The sequence below is a fragment of the Rhinoraja longicauda genome, chromosome 29, assembly GCF_053455715.1.
Source record: "Rhinoraja longicauda isolate Sanriku21f chromosome 29, sRhiLon1.1, whole genome shotgun sequence".
NCBI classification, from domain to species: domain Eukaryota; kingdom Metazoa; phylum Chordata; class Chondrichthyes; order Rajiformes; family Arhynchobatidae; genus Rhinoraja; species Rhinoraja longicauda.
In genome coordinates, this window is record NC_135981.1 from 9,147,067 (window position 1) to 9,170,530 (window position 23,464).

General features: G+C 43.0%; 1 protein-coding gene across 1 annotated transcript in view; it reads right to left on the reverse strand.

Moving 5' to 3' along the window:
• Positions 1-23,251, reverse strand: part of znf385c (zinc finger protein 385C) — a 389,249-nt gene extending 365,998 nt beyond the window's left edge. Inside the window, exon 1 of the mRNA XM_078424387.1 lies at positions 23,209-23,251. The gene's annotated coding sequence lies outside the window, so the exon portion shown is untranslated. The remainder of the gene's footprint in view (positions 1-23,208) is intronic.
• Positions 23,252-23,464: the final 213 nt, after the last annotated feature.

A 23,464-nucleotide genomic window follows, 5' to 3' on the forward strand; every position in this document is an offset into this window, starting at 1 on the left:
GTCGGAGTAGGGCGTAGGCAGCCAGTGATGATCCGCATGGTGTCGTTGAGGGTGGCGTCTAGCTTGCTGGTATGAGCGCTGCAGCACCATGCTGGGGCGGCGTACTCAGCGGCGCTGTACACGAGTGCAAGAGCACTGGTTCGAAGAGTAGATGTCCTGCCGCCCCATGATGATCCGGCCAAGCAACGCAGGAGGTTGTTCTGTGCCGAAACTTTAGCATGGAGAGCTTCAAGGTGTTGCTTGTAGGTCAGCTGCCGATCTAGTTTCACCCCGAGGTATGTAGGAAATGGGTTGTAGGGTAGGGGTGCCCATTGAGGGTGACGGTTAGCTGGCGTTGAGCTTCCTTGTTGTTCAGGTGAAAGGCCGTTGTGGTGGTTTGTGCCATGCTCAGTTTTAGTCTCCAGGTCTTCAGGTAGCCCGCGACAAGTTCCATATCCGCCGAGAGCACATCCTCAACATTTGACCAGCTCTTGTCCGAGTGCAGTAGGGCCGTCATCTGCGTATCCATACTGGCGCGAGGTCGTGTGTGGCAGATCGCTGATGTAGAGATTGAAGAGCATGGGGGCCAGTACCGAGCCTTGGGGGACTCCGTTTCTTAGGCGTCGCAGTCGGCTAGATTGTCCGTCGCTGGTCTTGAGTACAAAACTGCGGTTGTCAAGGATGTTGACAAGGAACCGCACTAAATGACGGTCAGGGATGGTTCGGAGGAGCTTCATGATCAGGCCCTGGTGCCACACTGTATCACAGGCGGTGGGGAGGTCCAAGATCAGGCCCTGGTGCCACACAGTATCATAGGCGGCAGTGAGGCCCACCAGGGTGATGCCCGCCTTGTCACCCTTTGTGAAACTGTCTTCGATGTCATTGGTCAGCTTGACTATTTGGTGGGTGGTGCAGCGTCCACGCCAAAATCCGGCCTGTTCAGCGGGTAGTTGAGGGTCAACGATTGGATCGAGCCGGGCCAGGAGAAGCCGTTCGAGGAGCTTGTACGGGACACAGAGGAGTGAGATGGGCCGATAGTTCGTCCGCAGGCTTGTTTGGTTTTTGGTAGCGCAATGACGGTGGCTTTCCGCCAGATCTTCGGAATGGACTGACCAATGAGGCAAGAGGAGTAAAACTAATGGAGCCAGGCCAGGCATTTAGGACCGCAGTGTTTCAGGAATTCTGGGGGGATGTTATCTGGACCCTGAGCTTTTCCTTATGTTGTCGACCTCCCCGTGGTGAGCCCTGACAACTGACCCCAGTCAGGCGAACGACAACAAACAGAGACAGCAGAAGCAGAAAAAAACAGCTTGCAGCCAAAATGCAACCTCAGTCGCTGCAGCTTGGCGCCAACCCGGATCACGCGCCCTCCTTAGGGCGGGCACCTACGGATGTCGAACCGGATGGCATCAGCTTGCTGCAGCTGAATGCGGACGGCCTCACCAAGGCAAAGACCACCATCATTGAACGTCTGCGACAGACCCACAAAGTCACTGCAATCCTGCTCCAAGAGACTCACAACAGTGACAGCTCCCACCTGAAGATCCCTGGTTATACCCTACACCGAGACCGACACTTTTGTAAGGAACACAGCAAAATGGAAAGCGATCGCAGCGTCCTCTCCTGAATCCGACGTGGAATGGGCGGCAACACAAGTGGAAGGTGTCACTGTCATCAATGTGTACAAGCCAGCTTCTACCAGGCTTCACAAAGACTCCATCCCCGCCTTTGGTTCGCCCTGCGTGTACGCTGGAGACTTTAATTGCCACAGCACCACCTGGGGCTACCTTTCAACTAACCCAGATAGCCTTCCCACCCCCACCCCCACCAACCCGGACAATGCCTACTCAGCCCTCTGCAAACTCATCATCAGGGCAGCAACGAGTTCCATTCCTCGCGGCTCTCATCGCCGGTACATCCCCACATGGGACGGAGAGTGTGACGCATGCTACGGCGCATTCCTGTACGCTGAACCTGGCGAAGAGGCTGCCTCCAAGGCTGCAGAACTGGCAACTGCCTTGACAAGAAGCGCAGAGAGCGGTGGGAAGAGAGAGTCTAAGGAATCGACTTCACACACTCCAGTAGGGTGGCGTGGAAGACCTTCAATCGCCTCACCGGTCGAAGTACCCGCCCAAAGCATTGCCCTGTCACGGCCAACTCCATCGCCCATCAGTTCCTGGCCAATGGCCACTCCAAAGACGCGGACCAGAACCATACTCGTTCAGTCAAACAGGAACATAAGATTATTAAGGGGTTGGACACGTTAGAGGCAGGGAACATGGGGGAGTCCAGAACCAGGGGCCACAGTTTAAGAGTAAGGGGTAGGCCATTTAGAACGGAGATGAGGAAAAACCTTTTCAGTCAAAGAGTTGTAAATCTGTGGAATTCTCTGCCTCAGAAGGCAGTGGAGGCCAATTCTCTGAATGCATTCAAGAGAGAGCTAGATAGAGCTCTTAAGGATAGCGGAGTCAGGGGGTATGGGGAGAAGGCAGGAACAGGGTATTGATTGAGAATGGTCAGCCATGATCACATTGAATGGTGGTGCTGGCTCGAAGGGCCGAATGGCCTACTCCTGCACCTATTGTCTATTGAGTCCACTAATCTTCGGCGCTGATGGGCACCTGTCAGCACCCTTTTCCTCTGCAGAACTTTCTTCTGTCATCTCTCGACTGAAATGTGTAGATGGACATTTATTGTATAGGACTTGTATTATTCCTTTTAATGTAGTTTTCCAATACATCATAGCTAACTCACACCTCAAACCTTCAGTTTGGTTTATTTATTTAAGACGTTTAGCTACAAATCAAACTAAATTAAATACAGCAATGATTAAATAAATTTCTATCATATTAAGATTACTCCCCATAGATCTCGGCTGCGCTGGCAGGATACCTTTTTAAAAACACGTAGCAACAGTTCTTTCTATGGTGGTGATCCACCAGAACTCTTAATGTGACCTTGCTTAAATAATAGATAACAATACGGTACAGATTAGACTGGACAAATTAGCAACCATATTAGTAGAGAGGTGCTGGATCAATATTTCCAGTGATAAGTGCAAATTGATTTAGTTATTAATAAGACTGAGAAATACTTTGATACTCAAATCTGACTGCACGCTCATGCAATTCCAAAATGGATGTACTTCTCCTAGTCTGGTACTCATGCTGACTTATTTGGATGAGAATTTGTTTAATTTTAAGAAAGGCTACTAAAGAATTCCACATAAGGTGAATTGCCTCAATTTCTGCATTTCTGCCATTCAATAGACAATAGGTGCAGGAGGAGGCCATTCGGCCCTTCGAGCCAGCACTGCCATTCAATGTGATCATGGCTGATCATTCACAATCAGTACCCCGTTCCTGCCTTCTCCCCATACCCCCTGACTCTGCTATCTTTAAGAGCTCTCTCTTGAAATCATCCAGAGAATTGGCCTCCACTGCCTTCTGAGGCATGGAGTATGTTGGCTTTTATTGCAAGAGGATTTTAGTGCAGAGTGGAGACACTTTGCTGCAATTATACACATTTTTCACATTCCAACGATGTGACCATAATGAGACTGCATCTGGTATAGAGTACAGGTCTGGTCTCCCTACCCGAGGTATTATATGAGATGGGAAGTGCAGCAGATTGATTCCTGGGGTAGCAGACATTGAATTAAAGAGATTAAGTAGACTTGGCCCATACTCTCTGTGGTTCAAGTGTTGAGAGGTCACATCATTGAAATGTGCAAAATTCCTACTGGACTTGACAGGTAAGTGCAAGGATGATATTTCTCTTGGCTTCAGTGTCTTGGGTGGGTTGATCATTCCGTACAGAGATAAAGAGTTTCTTTACTTAGATGGTGGCGAATCTTTTGAATTCTTTACATAGTGGCTTGTGGAGACTCAGTGACGAGGTACATTCCAAACATGTTGAAGATGTAGAGATATTAATGGAATGGAGAGATATGGGGTACGTGCAGGAAAATTGATGGAGGTGCAGTTGAATAGTCGAGCAGGCATAAGTGGGCCATCGGTCTACTCTTGCTTGTTTCCTGTGTTCAGTTTTCTCAAACATGGGATATAGTTTGTGTCAACAATATCTTTACAGTTGTAGGGGTAATGTATGCATTACATATAGAAAAGTAAACCAATTCTTTAACATGAAAGTGTAGATCAAGAGAGGTTTTACTTGGAAGTTTTCATGCCAAGTTGAATCATTATGCTTTAGCCACCTCCTGTTTTACCACAGCAATGGCTGTCCCTGCCTGCTGATCAAGGTAGATGATTATTACAATCAAAGGTTTAATACTCAATATGGTGCAGAATTGTTTAGAACTTCAGACACTCAATCACTAGCTGAGGACATGCTTAATAACGATATATTTTTCCCTGTTTCTCAGCTGGAGAGGGCTAACTTCTCCGCTACAGCACACACGGATGAAACAGCAAACTGTCCTTCTGAATTGAAGTCACAAATGCTATAAAATGTGCACTCAGTCCTTCAGCTCACAGATCACACATGGAGTTAATGCAATGGAAATGAGCTTGGAGATCTGGAAGGTAAATTTGCACAAACTTCATTCAAATTCAATCACACTTGGATTTATTCACATCTCAGACAAAGAAAATGTTTAAAACAGAAAGACACAAAGAATGCGGATAATAGAATCTTGAGCAAAACACAAAGTGCTGAAGGAACTCAGCAGGTCAACCAGTGGAGAGAATGGAAGATTACATTTTGGGTCAGGACCCTTTTTCAGACAAGGAAATAATGACATGGACTTTCTCAAGTGCTTTGTGGTTTTCTCCCGGTTTCCTCCCACACTCCAGACATACAGGATTGTAGGTTAATTGGCTTTGGTAAAATTGTAAATTGTTCCAAGTGTGTAGGATAGTGCTAGTGTATGGAGTGATCGATGTTTGGCACAGACTCAGTGGGACAAAGGGCCTATTTCTGCGCAGTGTCTCTAAAGTCTAAAGTGTAAATTAAAATCGAAAGTAACTCATGGCCGTATTTAACTTGGGAATAAACACAATGCGAATGATAGTTAACTAGTGCAGCTGAAGCAGTCTGGTGTCCAGTTGATGTACCCAAGCAGAAACGTTATGTGGTTGCAATATCGTTCTCATTAAAGAGAAAACATGCCTCTTTGCAACAAAGCCATCAATACTAATTTTATGGATGATGTAAAGTGTAGGTTTAAGCTAGCATTTTGAATTGAACAGAGTTCAATCTCTCTCTGTCCAACAGCTTCAATTCTCTACACCTTATGAAAGCCCTGTCCACAGGCACCATTGCTATACTAATACTAATACTAATACTAATACTAACACCATTACTAAAGTGATTATTTCTCCTTGGGTAGACACAAAATGCTGGAGTAACTCAATGGGTCAGGCAGCATCTCGGGAGAGAAGGAATTCAGTCTGAAGAAGGCTCTCGACCCGAAACATCACCCATTCCTTCTCTCCCGAGATGCTGCCGGGCCCGCTGAGTTACTCCAGCATTTTGTGTCTACCTTCGACTTTAACCAGCATCTGCAGGTTTTTTTCCTACACATGATTATTTCTCCTTTATATACTTCATTTGCAGGCAATAAACAGTTTACTCCTTTACAAACTACATAACGAAAAAAGGAGTTAACATTTTAATCATCTGTGTGATGATATGGTTAGATTATCAGCCCAAACTCTATGGTAGGACTTTCATCTCTGAATCGGAAGGATCCAACAAATGTCCAGGAATTGTTACATTCGTAAATGTGCAGAGCATTCATAGCTGTGTACAAGGAAAGAGAAATGGCTCGTCCTCACAGCATAGAATTAATCTCCTGTCTCGGACATCCAGGTAAGGATGATAGGCTAACAGAACATACAGCACAGGACCAGACCCTTCGGCCCACAATGTCCGTGCCGAACACGATACCAGGTTGACCTGATCCCGAAGATAGACACAAAGTGCTGGAGTAACTCAGCGGCTCAGGCAGCATCTTTGGAGAAAAAGGATGGGTGACGTTTCAGGTCAGGACTCCCCTCTATCTGCATGTGTTCCATATCCCTCCATATCCATCTGCCTAACTAAAATCTTCTTAACATGTGCAATGTTACCAGAGAAACTGTGCAATGACATTCAGACTCTTATGTTAGGACTGTTGCAGATTACAAAATCATTACACAGCAGAGTGTGTGAATGAGTGTGGTGCAGGAGTCCTTGAAGAAAGAAGGTGGCATCATGCATTCCTACACCTTTTGCGATTGCCAAGCTAATAGCACTGATGATGATCTGATTACCTTGGAACCTCGGATGCTAAAGTGACATGACTTGCCTGTTGTATGTCTTAGGAACCTCCCCTATTGTCTATTGTTCTCGTTGACCCTTCCTTCCCAAGCTACAAATTCTGATAAGGAATTCCACTGCAAATCCAGTCGTGACGTCCCACCTAGACCGCTACTGCCTCGGTAGTCATCTCACGGGACTGGAGAAAACACCACTAAGGCGGTTTCGGCAAAATCCTCCCAATCCACTGGAAGGACAAATGCTCCAACAACAGGGCGGCACAGTGGTACAGCGTCAGAGACCCAGGTACAAACCTGACTACAGGTGCTGTCTGGATGGAGATAGTAGGTTTTCCCCGTGATCTGTGTGGGGTTTTCTCCGGTTTCCTCCCACACTCTAAAGACGTGCAGATTTGTAGGGTAATTGGCTTGGTAAAATTGTAAATTGTCCCTAGTGCGTGTTGGATGGTGCTAGTGTGCGGGGATCGCTGGTCGGCGCAGACTCAGTGGGCTGAAGAGCCTGTTTCGGAGCTGTATCTCTAAACTAAACTAAACAGAGTCCCCTTCCAGGAGAACATCAATACTCCCGAGGTCCCCATCAGCGACATTGAACAGTCCATCACAAGCCTGACACCAGATTCGTAGGAAGAGTTGAGTATAAGAGCAAAGAGGTCCTTCTACAGTTGTACCGGGCCCTGGTGAGACCGCACCTGGAGTACTGTGTGCAGTTATGGTCTCCAAATTTGAGGAAGGATATTCTTGCTATGGAGGGCGTGCAGCGTAGGTTCACTAGGTTAATTCCCGGAATGGCGGGACTGTCGTATGTTGAAAGGCTGGAGCGATTGGGCTTGTATACACTGGAATTTAGAAGGATGAGGGGGGATCTTATTGAAACATATAAGATAATTAAGGGATTGGACACATTAGAGGCAGGAAACATGTTCCCAATGTTGGGGGAGTCCAGAACAAGGGGCCACAGTTTAAGAATAAGGGGTAGGCCATTTAGAATGGAGATGAGGAAGAACTTTTTCAGTCAGAGAGTGGTGAAGGTGTGGAATTCTCTGCCTCAGAAGGCAGTGGAGGCCAGTTCGTTGGATGCTTTCAAGAGAGAGCTGGATAGAGCTCTTAAGGATAGCGGAGTGAGGGGGTATGGGGAGAAGGCAGGAACGGGGTACTGATTGAGAGTGATCAGCCATGATCGCATTGAATGGCGGTGCTGGCTCGAAGGGCTGAATGGCCTACTCCTGCACCTATTGTCTATTGTCTATTGTCTATTGTCTATTGACATTCAAAGGAAATGACTCAATTTTTGTTTTCAGGAAATTATGCATTTGTAAGGTTCAGGGACTAATGGCTAAAAGGCTTGTAAGTTGGTGAGAATTGTAGGGTCATGTAGGGACATGCCGAACTTCCTAAGCCTTCTGAGGAAGTAGAGGCCTTTGGTGTGCTTTCTCGGTCGTTGCTTCAATATGGGTGGTCCAGGAGAGGTTTTCTATGGTATTGACTCCTACGGATTTGAAGTTTTCAACCATCTCTACTTCGGCAGCCTCAAGGCAAACTGGGGTGTGTGTATCACTTTGCTTCCTGAAGTCGATCACTATCTCCTTTGTCGTGCTGACATTGAGAGAAAGGTTATTGTCTCGACACCAGGACATGAGGTTCCCGAACTCCTTCCTGCACTTTGTCTCATTATTATTATTTGATATCCAGCCCACAATGGTGGTGTCGTCTGTGAATTTGAAAATTGAATTAGATTTGTGCATGAATGCAGTTGTGGGTGTACAAGGAGTAAAATAGGAGGCTGTGAACGCAGCCTTGCGGAGCTTCAGTGTTGAGGATAATCGTAGACGATGATTTGTCCGCTATCCTCACTGATTGTGGTCTGTTGGTCAGAAAGTCAAAGGCCCAATGCCCTGGTATTGCCACTGACCTTAAAATGATTAAAAAGATTTAATTCTATTCCTTCTCTCAAATTTTCACTCACTTAATTCTATTATTTTTTCCCCCATTCGTTAAAATTCAGACAATCCCCTGAGCTAAAGATTTCTGCTACAAAAAGCAATTTTCACTGCTTTGTAAACTCATGTCAACCACTCAAACCTCTGCAGACCTGTCACACTTCCAAGCCAAACTGATAAGCCTCCCTAAAGCACTCACTCCATAAAATTACCAAAAGGCCTTTAGCAGTTTTGTACCTCTCCTTTTTTCCCCCTTTATCATTAGTGCAAAAATAAAGGCATTTGCTTGGAAGCCATGCTGACAAGTTTCAAAATAGAACGAGAACATTAAAGCACAAATTATAACATGTACCTTGATGAGGGAAAAGCTGAGGAATCAAGAGACCTATCGTCTGCCACAGAGGACACAATCCTTAAACTTTCCCTGTGCCCACCTTATTTCGTCAACTATCAGTCAGTGGCTCTGTCTGTGTAGGATTTCCATTGGGTTTTCCCCGGATCCTCAGGTTTCCGCCCACATCCCAAAGACGTGCGGGTTTGTAGGTTAATTGTAAAAATTGTGACTGTAAAATTTGTCCCTAATGTGCAGAAAGTGGATGAGAAAGCGGAATAACATAGAACTGTGGTCAGTGTAGACTTGGGGCCTGTTTCAATGCTGCAGCTCGAAAACTAAATGAAACTGGCGAGCATTAGTTAGTCAATTATCAGCCTAACTTACAGGGACCAACTTCTTTATTTTCTGAGTATTTGTACATAGAAGTACAATGTACAACCAATGTACATCCCCCACCCAGATTCTATGCCCAGGTTGCACTTGATATTCCTTCCACAAGGTTGTCAACTGTTATCAAACATCAGCTAAAAGAAAATAGGATCAACAGCTTAGAAAGAACAATGGATTCAATCACCAGGTGATTTCTTCACCCATGTTTGACCTGATGCCACGAGACTTCATTCGGTCCAGATACAATGGTAAAGAACTTCCATTGGTGGTCCTCTCAGACATGCAGGACTAGTCAGACCAAGAGAGGATGATGGGGGAATCTCAAAAATGTTGATTGTGCAGACATGATGATGCTAGGCAGTTGCTTGGCCAACTCTGCCAATTCAGCACATCTTCAGCTGATGTCCTGGGTGGGATTGCCTCTGAAATGATTGAACGTCACACCAGATAACCTCTCCAGCTTTCTTTCTTCTAATTTTTGATATAAAAATGTTACAATTGTGTGACTTACTACAAAACAAACTGCTGGGGGAATTCAGCAGATCGAACAGCATCTGTTGGGGGGATGTGGAGGAATTTTCAGGTCAAGACCGTGCTTCAGGCCGCTGAGTCCAACATCTGCAGTGTTTCCTGCGTGACTTATCTGGCCATTTCACTGGCGATTGATATTGCTGTGGATCGCACATCATGCTAAGTTTTGTAGGATGGGATGTTTACTTCCCTAAAAGAGTAGTGAACCTGTTGGTGCGCGTGAAAGTAGCTACTAATTTAATAGTCACCATTAATTAAACTTTTAATTATATTATATAGGTGCTGAATTTTAATTCCTAAATGCAGTTGTGGTTTTTAAACTAGTTTTGGTCATTTGCCCACCCCTCCAGATTAATAGTCCACAAAATGGCAAACAAAAAAAGGTTTATAAAATTAACAGATTAAACTACAGCTTGGACTTCGTAAATTGATTTTTGTACACATACCACCAAAGATGTTATTTTCATTCGTCATCTCCACATATGTTGATCCAAATATAACACTTATTTCTTAGCAAACTTGCTGTGTGCCAGAACACTACGATGAATAGCTTGGAGCCCTGTACTATAATGGGTATACTGAATCTTCATCAGGATATCTACTGATATACATCAGCACCAAACTAGAATGGACTTTGTACAACTGTGGTTGCACTTTGTAGTTTGGATTGCACTATTATGGTCTTGTTTACCTAGTAAAACTGTTAACTTAATGGTATATTTATTTGTTGTGTTGTTACGTTTAATGTGCCTGTGAAGGTGTAGTAGGCAAGAACTTCATTGTCATAAGCACTAGGACGGAAACTATTGAACTTGGACTTCAATAGCCTAGCGATCTCCCTCAATGTCATATGGAGATATGAACTAATTTTGAAGCGCATGGGATCTACCCCCAGACCACTGTTCAACATCCCTCACCCATCTAAAACAGATTACCACACAGTTTGCTGTTTGTGGGAGTTGCTATGTGTGTCATATCTCAGAATGACTTCATTAGTTACAAGATGCTTAAGAATGCTGTGAAGAATGCAATATAAATGCTAATCCCACTTTATTGTCACCCAATATGTTAAGTCACATGTATTGACAGTATGGATGGAGGCAAATTGCATTTCTGATTGTTGGGTTTGACAGTGCATGGAGCATGGAAACAGGCCTATCGGCCCATCAAGCACACACTGGCTAGCATGAACCCATTTGCACTGATCTCATGGTATTCTGCTCAATTTCCGACAGTTGGCTGCACACCAGGGCCAATTTCCAGTGGCAATTAACCCGCACAACTTTGTGATCACAATATTTATTTTTACATTTCCTACGTAAACAGCAAGTGAGCTTGTTGGTAAAATGTAAAGCAGCATATACGAGTGTTGTTTTGATCACTGAGAATGCTCAGTATCTCTGTTTACTGAGTGGTGATTGGTGTCCTGCACATGGATATATGTACGTATACCATACAAACAAAGTATACCGTTTTCTCCTAACAGTGCATTAGTGTTGAATAACATTTTACAATTCTCTCCATAATCTATAATCACATTTTATTTACTCAAGTACAGGGCAATTTTGTTTTCTGTCTTCATATTGCTGATGTATCAAAATTGTTCTTACGGAGGAGTAAAAAGCATGAATCTTTAATGTGTTTTTGTCAGACATTCATGCGGTCAACTCTCTTGTACTAATCGCCCTAATGTCTTTACTCTTGCTGATTTTTGCTCCATCAAGTAGTGTAAGAAAATAACTGCAGATGCTGGTACAAATCGAAGGAACAAATCTGAAGAAGGGTCTCGGGTTTGTAGGCTAATTGGCCAGAAGGGTCTCCGAAACATCACCCATTCCTTCTCTCCTGAGATGCTGCCTGACCTGCTGATTTACTTCAGCATTTTGTGAAATATTTGCTCCATCAAGCATACCTTCAACAAAAACAATGTGGGCAGTGTCATTTAAACGATCGATGACGTTGTCCCATTTCAGGAGCACAGCGAAGGCGACTGAACGACAAAACACGTGGGCAGAAGCACAATTCACAAGTCTGTCATTTGTAATTCCAATTTAAGGTCTTAGCTACGTCATAGAACCTTGATTTACAGAACAGAGAGCCCTAGCATCTTAGACAAGTGGGGACTCCAGGGCTCTCTGTATCTTGAGGGGTCTTATCAGGGACTGGTCCCACCTAGTTTGTTGAGTTCAAGTTGATCCTATTGTCCAAGTAGATACACAGGAGGGGAGGGATCGAGACCCTTGCACCTCACTCCCTGCAATATTGGTCTTAATGGAAGGAGACCGAATAGTTGGAAGAAATATATTCTCTTCGTCACACTTCTTTAGACTTTGGAAATACTGTGGGGAAACAGGCCCTTCAGCCCACTGAGTCCATGCCGACCAGCGATCACCGCATATACCAGCAGTACCGTATGCCCACATAAGGAACAAAAGTATCTTTAGTTTAGAGAACAGCACGGAAACAGGTCCTTCGGCCCACCAAGCCCGCGCAGACCAACGATCCCCACACGTTAACATAATCCTACACACACACGGGACAATTTACAATTTACAGAAGCCAATTAGCCTACAAACCTGAATGTCTTTGGGGAGTGCGAGGGAACCGGAGCACACGGAAAAAGTCCACGTGAAAAATGTATAAACTCCGTATAGACAGCACCCTTAGTCAGGGCCGAACCTGGTTCGCTGGCGCCGTAAGGCAGCAACTCTACCGCTGCGCCACCATGCCTTCAGCTGCCGTATATGCCATTCTCCATTATTCAGTCAAAAGGTGAACAGAATTATGCTGACACGTTTGATTATTGTAATTCTTTTTTTTTTTTTAAACAGCGTAAAAGCATTCCAACTTAAAATCTGTTTTTGCATCCCTGGAAATCATGACTGAAGAAAGACCATGCCAGGTACTTGAATAGTGACATCAGCGAAGGCTAAAGTGCGAGATAGTAAGTGGGCCTGAGACATGGGACGAGTGAGGAAGAACAACCCAGACTGGTTAAATCAAGCAGCTCGTCTTTGCAACGAACGTCTTTGTAATAAGATCATTTTGAATTGCATGAAGTAATCATAGGAAACGTCCCAAGATGTTTTGTATCATAGTGGCACAGTTGGTACCTGTGAGTTTCCTCCAGTTTTCTCCCACATCCCAAAGACATGCAGATTGTAGGTTAAGTGTAGGAAGGAAATGCAAGAAGCTGGTTTAAACTGAAGATAGACACAAAAAGCTGGAGTAACTCAGCGGGTCAGACAGCATCTCTGGAGAAAAGGAATGGGTGACATTTTCGCTGTTGACCTGAAACATCTCCTATTCCTTTTCTTCAGAGATGCTGTCTGACCCGCTGAGTTACTCCAGTTTTTTATGTCTTTCTTCAGTTTGTACATTAATTGGCCCCTGTACATTGCCCCAGGTGAGTAGGAAGTGGATGCAAAAGTGTGATAACACAGAGCTACAGTAAACAGGTAATAGAGTCAACTGATGGACGATGTGGACTCTGTGGGCCAAAGGACCTGATTCCACAATGTGTTATCCACAATTCTATTATTTACAATGCTGCGTGTCTTTTCCATAGTGCCCCACCATTATGGATGGAATCATGACTATATAATGTAGTTCAAAACAATCACATTACAAAAAAATTTAAACATAGGAACAGGTCATTTGATCCAATCAGCCCAAGCTTCCTATCCTCCAATCTTATTTAAAGACAAGTCCTTGTCTTCTCTCTACCTAATGACTTGCTCCTCCTCCAGCCATTGCTGATCTAACCTATTCACATGTATAGGGACAGTATCTGCTTTAGTCAGTAGTATACTGGCCACCCCCAGGTTATGAATGCCCGACCTATGGATGCCGTACAAACGAGCTCCAGTAATATTATTAAATGCAAAAGTCCAACATTAGTACAGACTAATCTAAAGTTCAGTAAACCTGGTCATTCAGAAAATGACTTATTTAAAGAGCAGCTGGAAGCAAATTGCAGTGACTTCTCCCCATAAAAACAGGGTAATTTGCGCAAAGATTAAAAATAACCAGCATGTGAAGAAAAAGTTACGTATAAATGATATCCATAAAACTAATCTTAATCAGTTACAGCAGTGGGATGGCCAAACATAATTGTCAGTGGAATTACCTCATCACTTCCAAGTTCGATTTAGCATTAAAACATGTCGTCTAACTTTAATCAGCTTCTCGTTCTCACCTAGCGAACAATGCCCCGTTTCCTTTATCACCGTTACTTTTTTTGCATATCTTTCATTCATTTGTGCTATATCTCTTTACATCACCGTCTGTATCTCTCGATTCCCTCTCCCCCGACTCTAGTCTGAAGAAGGGTCTCGACCCGAAACGTCACCCATCCCTCCTCTCCGTAGATGCTGCCTGTCCCACAGAGTTACTCCAGCACTTTGTGTCTGTTTTAGGATTAAAGAGCGAATCCTTCTAACAACATAAAAATGTTTGTAGCTCCTCTAATAATCTATCTTTCACCCCATTGCCTCCCAAACCAAGCACACAGGATAATCCACAATCCCACCACATAGCATAATTTACATCACAGCCAGTTGATGCAACACAAAATGGAAAAGCACAAATTCTTTGAATGGGAATCCACACCTAAAAAGGTTGACAGGGACACTTAAACCTGATTCATAGTCCGATTAGTTAGAATGGTACAACCACTTAACTCCACTGGTTCAATTACTATCTGTGCCTTTTCTTTAACACATTTTAATGCAATGTGGCAGAGGGAAATAATGACATTTATGTCTTGAAGGCACATAAAATATTTATGTCATGGGCCAAGGTATTTGCAGCACAATTTAAACTAATCCACGAAAAAGAAACAATACATTCACATGAAAACTAACAACATGAATGTGTCGTTGAATATAAATGTTGAAAAATCCAAGCTCTCACTTAAACAACGATCAGCTGTAAAAGAATGATAAACCACTTCCTTTGACCAAGGACAATTAAAGTTTGTTGCAAGATGTTTGACAACATAGTATTGGTTACATGCTGGGTGTTACTTCCCTATTTAAAAGTCATAACCACTATTTTGTAGGTCCCCTTTAAATGGAAATCTATAGTTTAATGCAGATCAGGACAGTAATGGTCATTTAAAAGCTACATTGCTTTCTGTCGATGCCAGTTTTGATTCTTGAGATCCAACTAGAATGTTCAACCACAGGAGCCTGAATCACCTTGAAGATCGCATGGTATCTGTTCCCATCGTAGACTTTTTGTTCCTGGTTCAGAAATGCCAAGCATAAATATGAGAAGGAAATATTCCGTAGTTCTCCGAGCTGCCTTTGCAACAAACAGGTGCCTTCACTGTAGACCCGTCGCACAGATAATCCTATTTATACTAACAACCTGCAATAAGAAGTTTGTTAAACTAATAGATTTTATTGCAGCACAAACAAATTGCAGCACAAATGAAATTACTGCTTTTTTTGGTAGCATAACAAGCCTGCTCCAAAAACCAAACTGCTGGAGGTACTCAACGGATCAGGCAGATTGCAAAATAATTCCATTGCAAACTCATTCTGTATTCTTCATTGTTTATACTATATATAAAATGCGCTTACCATTGTTTTACAGGCTGCAGGTGACACCAGCTGTTTTAAACATTTCTGTACTGAGACGTATCGGACCCATTGCCTTGGATTTATCAATTTGCCTTCTGGCCATTCCCTGGGTCGCTTCTCAACACGTCAGTCTTTCTCATGGACCGTTCCTCTCAACGATGCCTTTTTCTCCCGACGTTCTCTGCTCCAAACTGTTTCCCCTGTCAGTTTATTGTTTCCTTGTAGGCTCCCTGATACGCCTTGCAACACACATGGTAGCCTCGGGGAAAGTTAACACAAAACAAGTTTGCAATACTGAAGGGAGCAAGAGACTCACTGTGTGGATGGCAGCTCCCTGCACGAACAAAGCAGAACCTGCAAGCCAAGCTCTCTATTTATACCCTGCATCTCCACCTACTGTTCTAATGGTTTTACCTCAACAGCTCATTGTGGCAAAGCACTTCATGCTACAACCTTTTCAGCAGCACAACATTAAATGACAATCATTTCTTTGTTCATATTGCACAGAAAATTTTTCAATAAGCTTTACAAAAAGATCATACATTTATTTTACAAGACAAATATCTGACAAGCAACTTTTTAATGTCATTCTAAATCATTCCCGACATCTTCATCTTGCACTGATTTTCCCAAATGCTTTTGTACATTAAGCTGCTGATGTGCTCCAGTTCACACAATGGTTCGTACTAATAACAACACTGGCATACTCACAGGGGCAAGTTAAAAAAAGAAATTGGAAGACCAAGCATTTATATTAAGTTAAGGATCCACATGAGAAATGTTTCGTTTATTTTTTTTAGTACTGATTCAACAGGTGAATATTAACAAAGTTCACCAAAGCACTGTATGTCTAGAGAAAGTTCATGGATCAAACCCAGTGGGACTTGACTGTGTTTTCTGAACATGCCATGGGTACAAAAAGAACACTAATGCAGCATTTCTTAATTCTTAGAAGACCCAAAATACTTCACATGAAGTTACTTTGCCCAAAATATTTCACATGATGAATTAGTCGCAGGTAAACAAACAAACACAGCAAGGTGTCAAATACCCATGGTTGTCCAAGGAACAACTATTAGCCAGGTCACTGGATGCAGGGCACACCTTTGAGATCTTCCACAGCTCAGAAGGCAGTGGAGGCCAATTCTCTGAATGCTTTCAAGAGAGAGCTGGATAGAGCTCTTAAGGATAGCGGAGTTAGGGGGTATGGGGAAAAGGCAGGAACGGGGTACTGATTGAGAATTATCAGCCATGATCACATTGAATGGCGGTGCTGGCTCGAAGGGCCGAATGGCCTCCTCCTGCACCCATTGTCTATTGTCTTTGTACCCTTCAATCCCATCTCAATTTAGCTCTTCTTTTAAAAGTCAGCAACTGGAAATATCCTGAAGAGATTCCCAGTCTCTGTCGAGTGGAAGACCAGTTAGATTAGGAGGGTGTTGAACTCTCTGAACAAGGAGAACAAAATCCACCCAACACACCAAACCAGTCCCAGCTTTTCACTGTACCTTGGTACACGTGACAATAAAGTAAACTCAACTCAACTAAACTCAAACGCTGGGCCAAGACTCCTCAGAAACATTCTTCTGCCTTACAATGGTATTCCTCTATCAAAAGGTACCAACATGAAGTGAATGGTGATAATAATACCCCTTCAGCATTAGGTGAGTCAATGAAACTGCTTGGAAATAACCAAGCAGCTAAAGACAATGACCTAACAAAGACATTAACCGAGGCTGAGATTTTCAGCAGTTGCGTTAAGAGCCTCATTCTTTAGCCCCACTCTTTCCATGGTGACATTGCAGGGCTGTTACTGTCACTGACCACTACTGGAAAACTGGAGGGAAATCCAGCATGTCCTAGCTCCTCACCACCATTTGCGCGTGACAGAAAGATTAATAGTGGACCACTGTTAGGGCAGATAAATGGGGCAGATAGGAGAGATAAATGCACGTCTGAGGGTGACCTGTGCAACTTATTAGATATGTTCTCAAAAAGAGAGTGATCCACCGCATTGCTGCCCCACACCCTCCAGCCACAGCAACGACACACCTTCATCAATAGAAATTTAGATGTAGAACTTAGAAATAAACATATTCTGTGACGTATAATAGGACAGTGTTCCACTGTAAATATTTGGTATGAACCACTGTGGCCACATAAGGTACAAAAGCAGCTTTAATTCTGTTTAGTTTAGAGATACAGCATAGAACCAGGCCCTTGGGCCCGCACAGACCAGCGATCCCCACATATTAACACAATCCTACACACACTAGGGACAATTTACAATTTTTACCAAGCCGATTAACCAACAAACATGTATGTCTTTGGGGTGTGGGAGGAAGCTGGAGCACCCGGGGAAAACCCATGCAGGTCACGGGGAGAACGTCCAAACACCGTACAAACAAGCGTCTGTAGTCAGGATCGAACCCAGGTCTCTGACGCTGTCAGGCAGCAACTCTACCGCTGTGCCACCGTGCTGCCCGTAGCTCTCTAAAGATCATTGCTGATCTTGCTATCGCAAAATAATTAAACTGATGTGATGTAAATTTACTTCAGTGTGGTTAAATTAATGTCCATAAAAAGATCCATTGCGTGCACCAGATGGTGCTACTCCGTGTGCCAATAGATAAGAGAATGAAGCTATTACCAAACCAGCTTTTTTCTGGACTGCAAACCCAGGCAGATTATACAGCACATTATTACAGGGCCATTGTGTTCCATGCAATTAATTCTTTATCCACCAATACATGCTAAGCCTTTGGGAGTGCAGCCATTCCACTTGACAGACAATATGATCGTGTTCATATTTTTATTTACCACAAAATACACTGATACATCTTCCACTGTAATAGTCAATGATTTATCTCTGAATATGAAACGACCTATTGCAGTCAAAGGATGTTGATCTTGTTCATATCTTTATTTACATTAAAAATGCCTCCAATTACCACCTAATACACCAAACAATCTTCCACTGTAACAGTTAACGAGTTATCTTTGGATATGAAACGACCTATTGCAGTCAAAGAATGGAGTTGATCCACATCAAAATCTGTAAACAATTCCAAAATAAACAACCAGACATTTTTGAGGGATGCAAGCCACTAGAATATGATGGGATACTATCGAGCAGAATGTGGAAAAGTTACCCAAGTAACTTTGCAGTGAGACGAACTTCCATTTAATACATCATCCAAAAAATTGATTTTCATTTACGTTAGTTGGAAATAATTCACCAGCGAACAATAAGGGCTATTCTAAAGTTTCCAATGCTGCTATACAATCCTGAAGTGTTTAACTTCATCTCAGAATTGATTATGCGAGTCAAGGTGTTTAAATGATTTCAATTAAGTGCCAAACAGAAATTTGCAAAAGTATTGTGACTTATGTAAAGCTTGTATCAAAGACCCACATTATCAATGGCCACATTCTCATTTTGCTCCTGCATCAGGAAGCAGGTATTGGGGTCTGTGACCATCAGATTCAAAATGAGCTTCTTCTCAACAACTCTCATGCTCCTGAACACTACATAACACTAACCTCAACTCTGAACTTCTATGTGTCAGAAGGAACTGCATATGCTGATTTAAACCAAAGATAGACACAAAAAGTTGGAGTAACTCAGCGGGACAGACAGCATCTCCGGAGAGAAGGAATGGGTGCAGTTTCGGGTCGAGACCCTTCTTCAGACTAGAGTCAGGGGAAAGGTGCTATGCATTGTCTTTAGTTGCACTAAGTGCTTCGGGGTTTTTTTGCACTAGTATTGTGTTTATCACTTTATTGAATTTTTGTTTTCTTATATTGTCTATGGGTATTGCGTGGACAGGCTTGTTGCTGCTGCACGTAACGATTTAATTGTTCTGTTGATGGCACACGCGACAATGAAACATTCTTGACTCTTAACTTTTGGTTTTTAAAACAATGCCATTAGAAATTATACACAATGCTAGAAAAGAGTTTGTAACATCAGCAGCTAATTCATGACATAGAAATATTAAATGGTAATTACAATTATTTTTGACCAAATGATACAACTCAAACTTACAAAACCCGTTGTACATTTCCAGTCAAGACATCCATGCCTTGAAAATGCTATCGAGGGGGAAAGAAAGATTCTGTTGTCACTTCCAGTTTCCAAAGCTTCCCATCACTTTGTCCACATCCTTAAGCTGCCCGTCTATTGCTGGCAAAATTAGCAAACACTTATAATAATCACTTGCCATCCCTCTGTCTGCTACTAAAAATAAATGGATTAAGAGTGACATTAAGATCGCAGCCAACATTCTGCTCTCAGTGGGTTAAGCACTGGTTGTGTAACAAATGGTCAATTCTTGACCCTATTGATCAAGGTGTGGACAGAGCAGTGATGGGGTTGAGGTTCTTTTGAGAACATGTATATGTTCAAGAAGAGTGTTCCTTCATTAAGATAACCGAACTCAAGAACATCCCAAAACATTAAAGTGGCATCATAAACGGAAATTCTTGCTATGGGTTTAAACTTTAGCTCATCTGATTTCTGGGGAAACATCAAAATGCTGCAAAAATGGCATTTCAGTCATTACCAGTGGCTGAATTGTACAGAATGTTGTTATTCTTGACACGTGGGCTACTTTATGTCATTTTTGGCAACTGATTGTGGTACCCAACTTCCCAGTGTACTTCAATGGACTGACCTCCGAGTCTATGCGCAAGATATTAGAAAGTTGATATCAGTAAAACTGTCTGAATGATGGGTTGGAATTGTGACAGCAAAGCTCAAAAGATTTGAATTGCCTCTTCGAAAGCACAACATGGTTTTCTTGGTAGTTAACACTTTACTAACCAATTCATACCCGAATCCAGTAATCTCTTGCTTGTGAAAACTGTATAGCTCCCTGAATTTCAAAAGGGATATAAATACATTTTTTTAGATTCTACCACATGGAGTATCGCTAACTGTGATATATATATTTCATATTCATCCTAACTGTCAAATAAGAAATTGAACTGGCGATAGTAGATAATGGATTAGACAATAGACAATAGGTGCAGGAGGAGGCCATTTGGCCCTTCGAGCCAGCACCGCCATTCAATGTGATCATGGCTGATCATTCTCAATCAGTACCCTGTTCCTGCCTTCTCCCCATACCCCCTGACTCCGCTATCCGATTATTTGGTTTCTTTTGATTTCATTTGTTGTAATGTTGTGCTCCCCCCTGAATCCTCAAGTAAAATGAATCTTGCTTTACACTTCAACTAAAAAAATGAAGTGTAACTAAAAGACTTATGTGCCACCTGTCTGTGATCACCTCATGAAGCCAGCTTTTTTTAAGAGAAATCGTATTAAATGTAAAAACTACATAACTTAAATATTTTGAAACACGACACCTCAATCTGTCCATTAATAGAAAACGCTCAGCAGGCCAGGCAGCATTTGTGAAGAGAAAAACCTAGTTATTGTTTCATCCGTACTTGTGAGTGAATTTTCTCTCTCAACTATACATTGAGTCTGAAGAAGAATCCCAACCCAAAATGTTGCCTATCCATTCCCTCCACAGATGCTGCCCGACCCACTGAGTTCCTTCAGCACTGTGTGCTTTGCTCAAGATTCCATCGTTGGCATCTTCTTGTGTCCCCATTCATTTTGTAAATGTCCACTTCCCATCCAAGTCTTTAGGTCCACTGGTTCCCTACCTACACCGCTGAAGGAGACGAGCATCCATGTCAAGTCAAGTCAAGTCAATTTTATTTGTATAGCACATTTAAAAACAACCCACTTTGACCAAAGTGCTGTACATCAGTTCAGGTACTAAGAACGAACATCCAATGGCACACAAACATAACAGCACATACATAAACAGGTCACAGCGCCCCCTCAGAGGGCCTCAAACGCTAGGGAGTAGAAATAGGTTTTGAGCCTGGACTTAAAGGAGTCGATGGAGGGGGCAGTTCTGATGGGGAGAGGGATGCTGTTCCACAGTCGAGGAGCTGCAACCGCAAAAGCGCGGTCACCCCTGAGCTTAAGCCTAGACCGCGAAATAGTCAGTAGCCCCAAGTCGGCCGACGTGAGGGACCTGGAGGTAGAGTGTTGGTCTTGATTGTCCTACAAGGGATGTGTATGTGAGTTACATTAATCCCCTTCCTCCCCATGCCTCAACTTGGCAACTCCTTTCAATGCATTTCTGTTCACTCCACTATGAGGAGGGTGTGGAGGCTTTGGAAAGGGTGCAGAGGAAGTTCAGCATAATGATGCCTGGATTAGAGAATTCCAGCTACGGGGAGAGGTTGGACAGACTTGGATTGTATTCGCCGGGATGCTGGAGATTGTGGGGAGACCTCTTAGAAGTATTTCAAATTATGAGAGGCGTAGATAGGGTAAACAATCAGAACCTATTTCCCAGGATGGACGTATCAAATACTAGAGGGCATGGCTTTAAGTTGAGAGGGGCAAAGTGTAAAGGAGTTTTATTTTACACAGAGGATAAATACCTGGAACACACATTGGTGGAGGCAGATAAGATAGTGGCATTTAAGAGACTTTTGGATAAGCACATGTATATGCAGAGAATGAAAGGATATAGATAATATGTGCAGGCAGATAAGAGTTGGTCTTGGCATCATGCTTAGCACAGACATTGTGGGCCAAAGGGTTTGCTCCTCTATTCTATGCTCCAATTGAGCACAAAGATTTCCAAACAAGACCTGTATTTTTTAAACAAAAGGTTCAAATTGCTTTACCCTGCAATAGCACGTGGAAAAAATATTAGGTGTCTTTATTAAAGAAAAAAAATCTTGATTGCGATAATTGCGACATTCCCCATTTCAAAATTGCTTTGAGGGTCAAAATTACAGTTCAAGTAAACTTTGTCGTTTTAAACTCGGTGCTTCTAAAGTCAATGAATGGCTCAAAGTTAGTTTAACTAGAGAGAATTTCCACTGGATATTGCCTTAGTGATAAATGTAGGTAATAATTTCCCCCTCTCTTTCTGATTATTGCAACCAATCGCGAAGACATACACGTATGCAAAAAAAAAAACCCCCCCACGAAAACCAGGTATAAAAGAAACGACCTCCTTTCAGTTGTGCAGCAAAATCATCATGATGCTTTTCCTGGGGAAAGATGCACCTTGTGCGATCTATTTCACTAAACTGATTCACCATCAGAGAAGGGAGTCAGTCGCCGGCGTTTCTGGATGCTGTTTCAGACGCCAATATCACGCAGTTTAGTCGATTATACCCAACGGTTTGCACGATTGCAACCAATTTAACAAACTGCTAATGAAATGCAATTTCTCTGCAGCGAAACTTTTGCGGGCACGAAAGCGAAGAGACGAAGGAGGAGGAATTTGCATCGCCTTCCCTAGCTAGAATTGAACTACACGCACCAGTCCATGATTATTTCCAAGCTCCCTTTTATATATTAAAAGAAAAACACCTCCAGCTTGTACACCAAGCGAGATGTATCTGGAATAACTACAATTTTATCTTTTATTCACAAAATGCTGGAGTAACTCAGCAGGTCAGGCAGCATCTCAGGAGAGAAGGAATGGGTGGCGTTTCGGGTCGAGACCCTCCTGAGATGCTGCCTGACCTGCTGAGTTACTCCAGCATTTTGTGAATAAATACCTTCGATTAGTACCAGCATCTGCAGTTATTTTCTAATACTACAAGTTTATTTTTGAGATATTCAGGGTTATTCATTTTCCAGCATAACAATGTCTGATAGATTTTAAGAGCATTACAAATTATTGCACTGTATTCAATATATATAGTGTAAGAAAATTACAAATTATTGCACTGTATTAAATATATATAGTGTAAGAAAATCACAAATTATTGCACTGTATTAAATATATATAGTGTAAGAAAATTACAAATTATTGCACTGTATTAAATATATATAGTGTAAGAAAATAACTACAGATGCTGGTAAATATATTGGATGGTTGCAATACATATATATTGGCTAAAATAGGTTGGAAATGCATGATTTCAACCTCTCTGACACACTGTCCCATACACGAATATCTCAGAGATGGGCAGGCAGAGAGGATTTTTCATCTCTGAATATTATCTGTCTGGCATTTCCAATGTTTGGCAACAGTTTAGTTTAATGTTACACTTATTGCTCTGGGTCTAAAGGCTGCATTTCCTGGTGTAGATGCATGAAACAGAAGTCGCCCTACCTCCTCGGCTTATTCCGAGCAATCCCTCCACCGCCGCCTCTAACATTCTCTCACTCCAAGAATGAGGAACAGCGACAAGCAGGCGCGCTCCCGAGCGGCCGGGGGCGTGCCTGCGCGTGGGCGAGGCGCCGTGCGCGCTCCCGTGGAAGGGGAGGTGTGGGGGGGAGAGAGAGAGAGAGAGAGAGAGAGAGTCGGGAGGGGCGCGCCACCTGTAACCAGGAGAGAGCGCGGACCATGCTGCCCCTCTCTCTCCCCC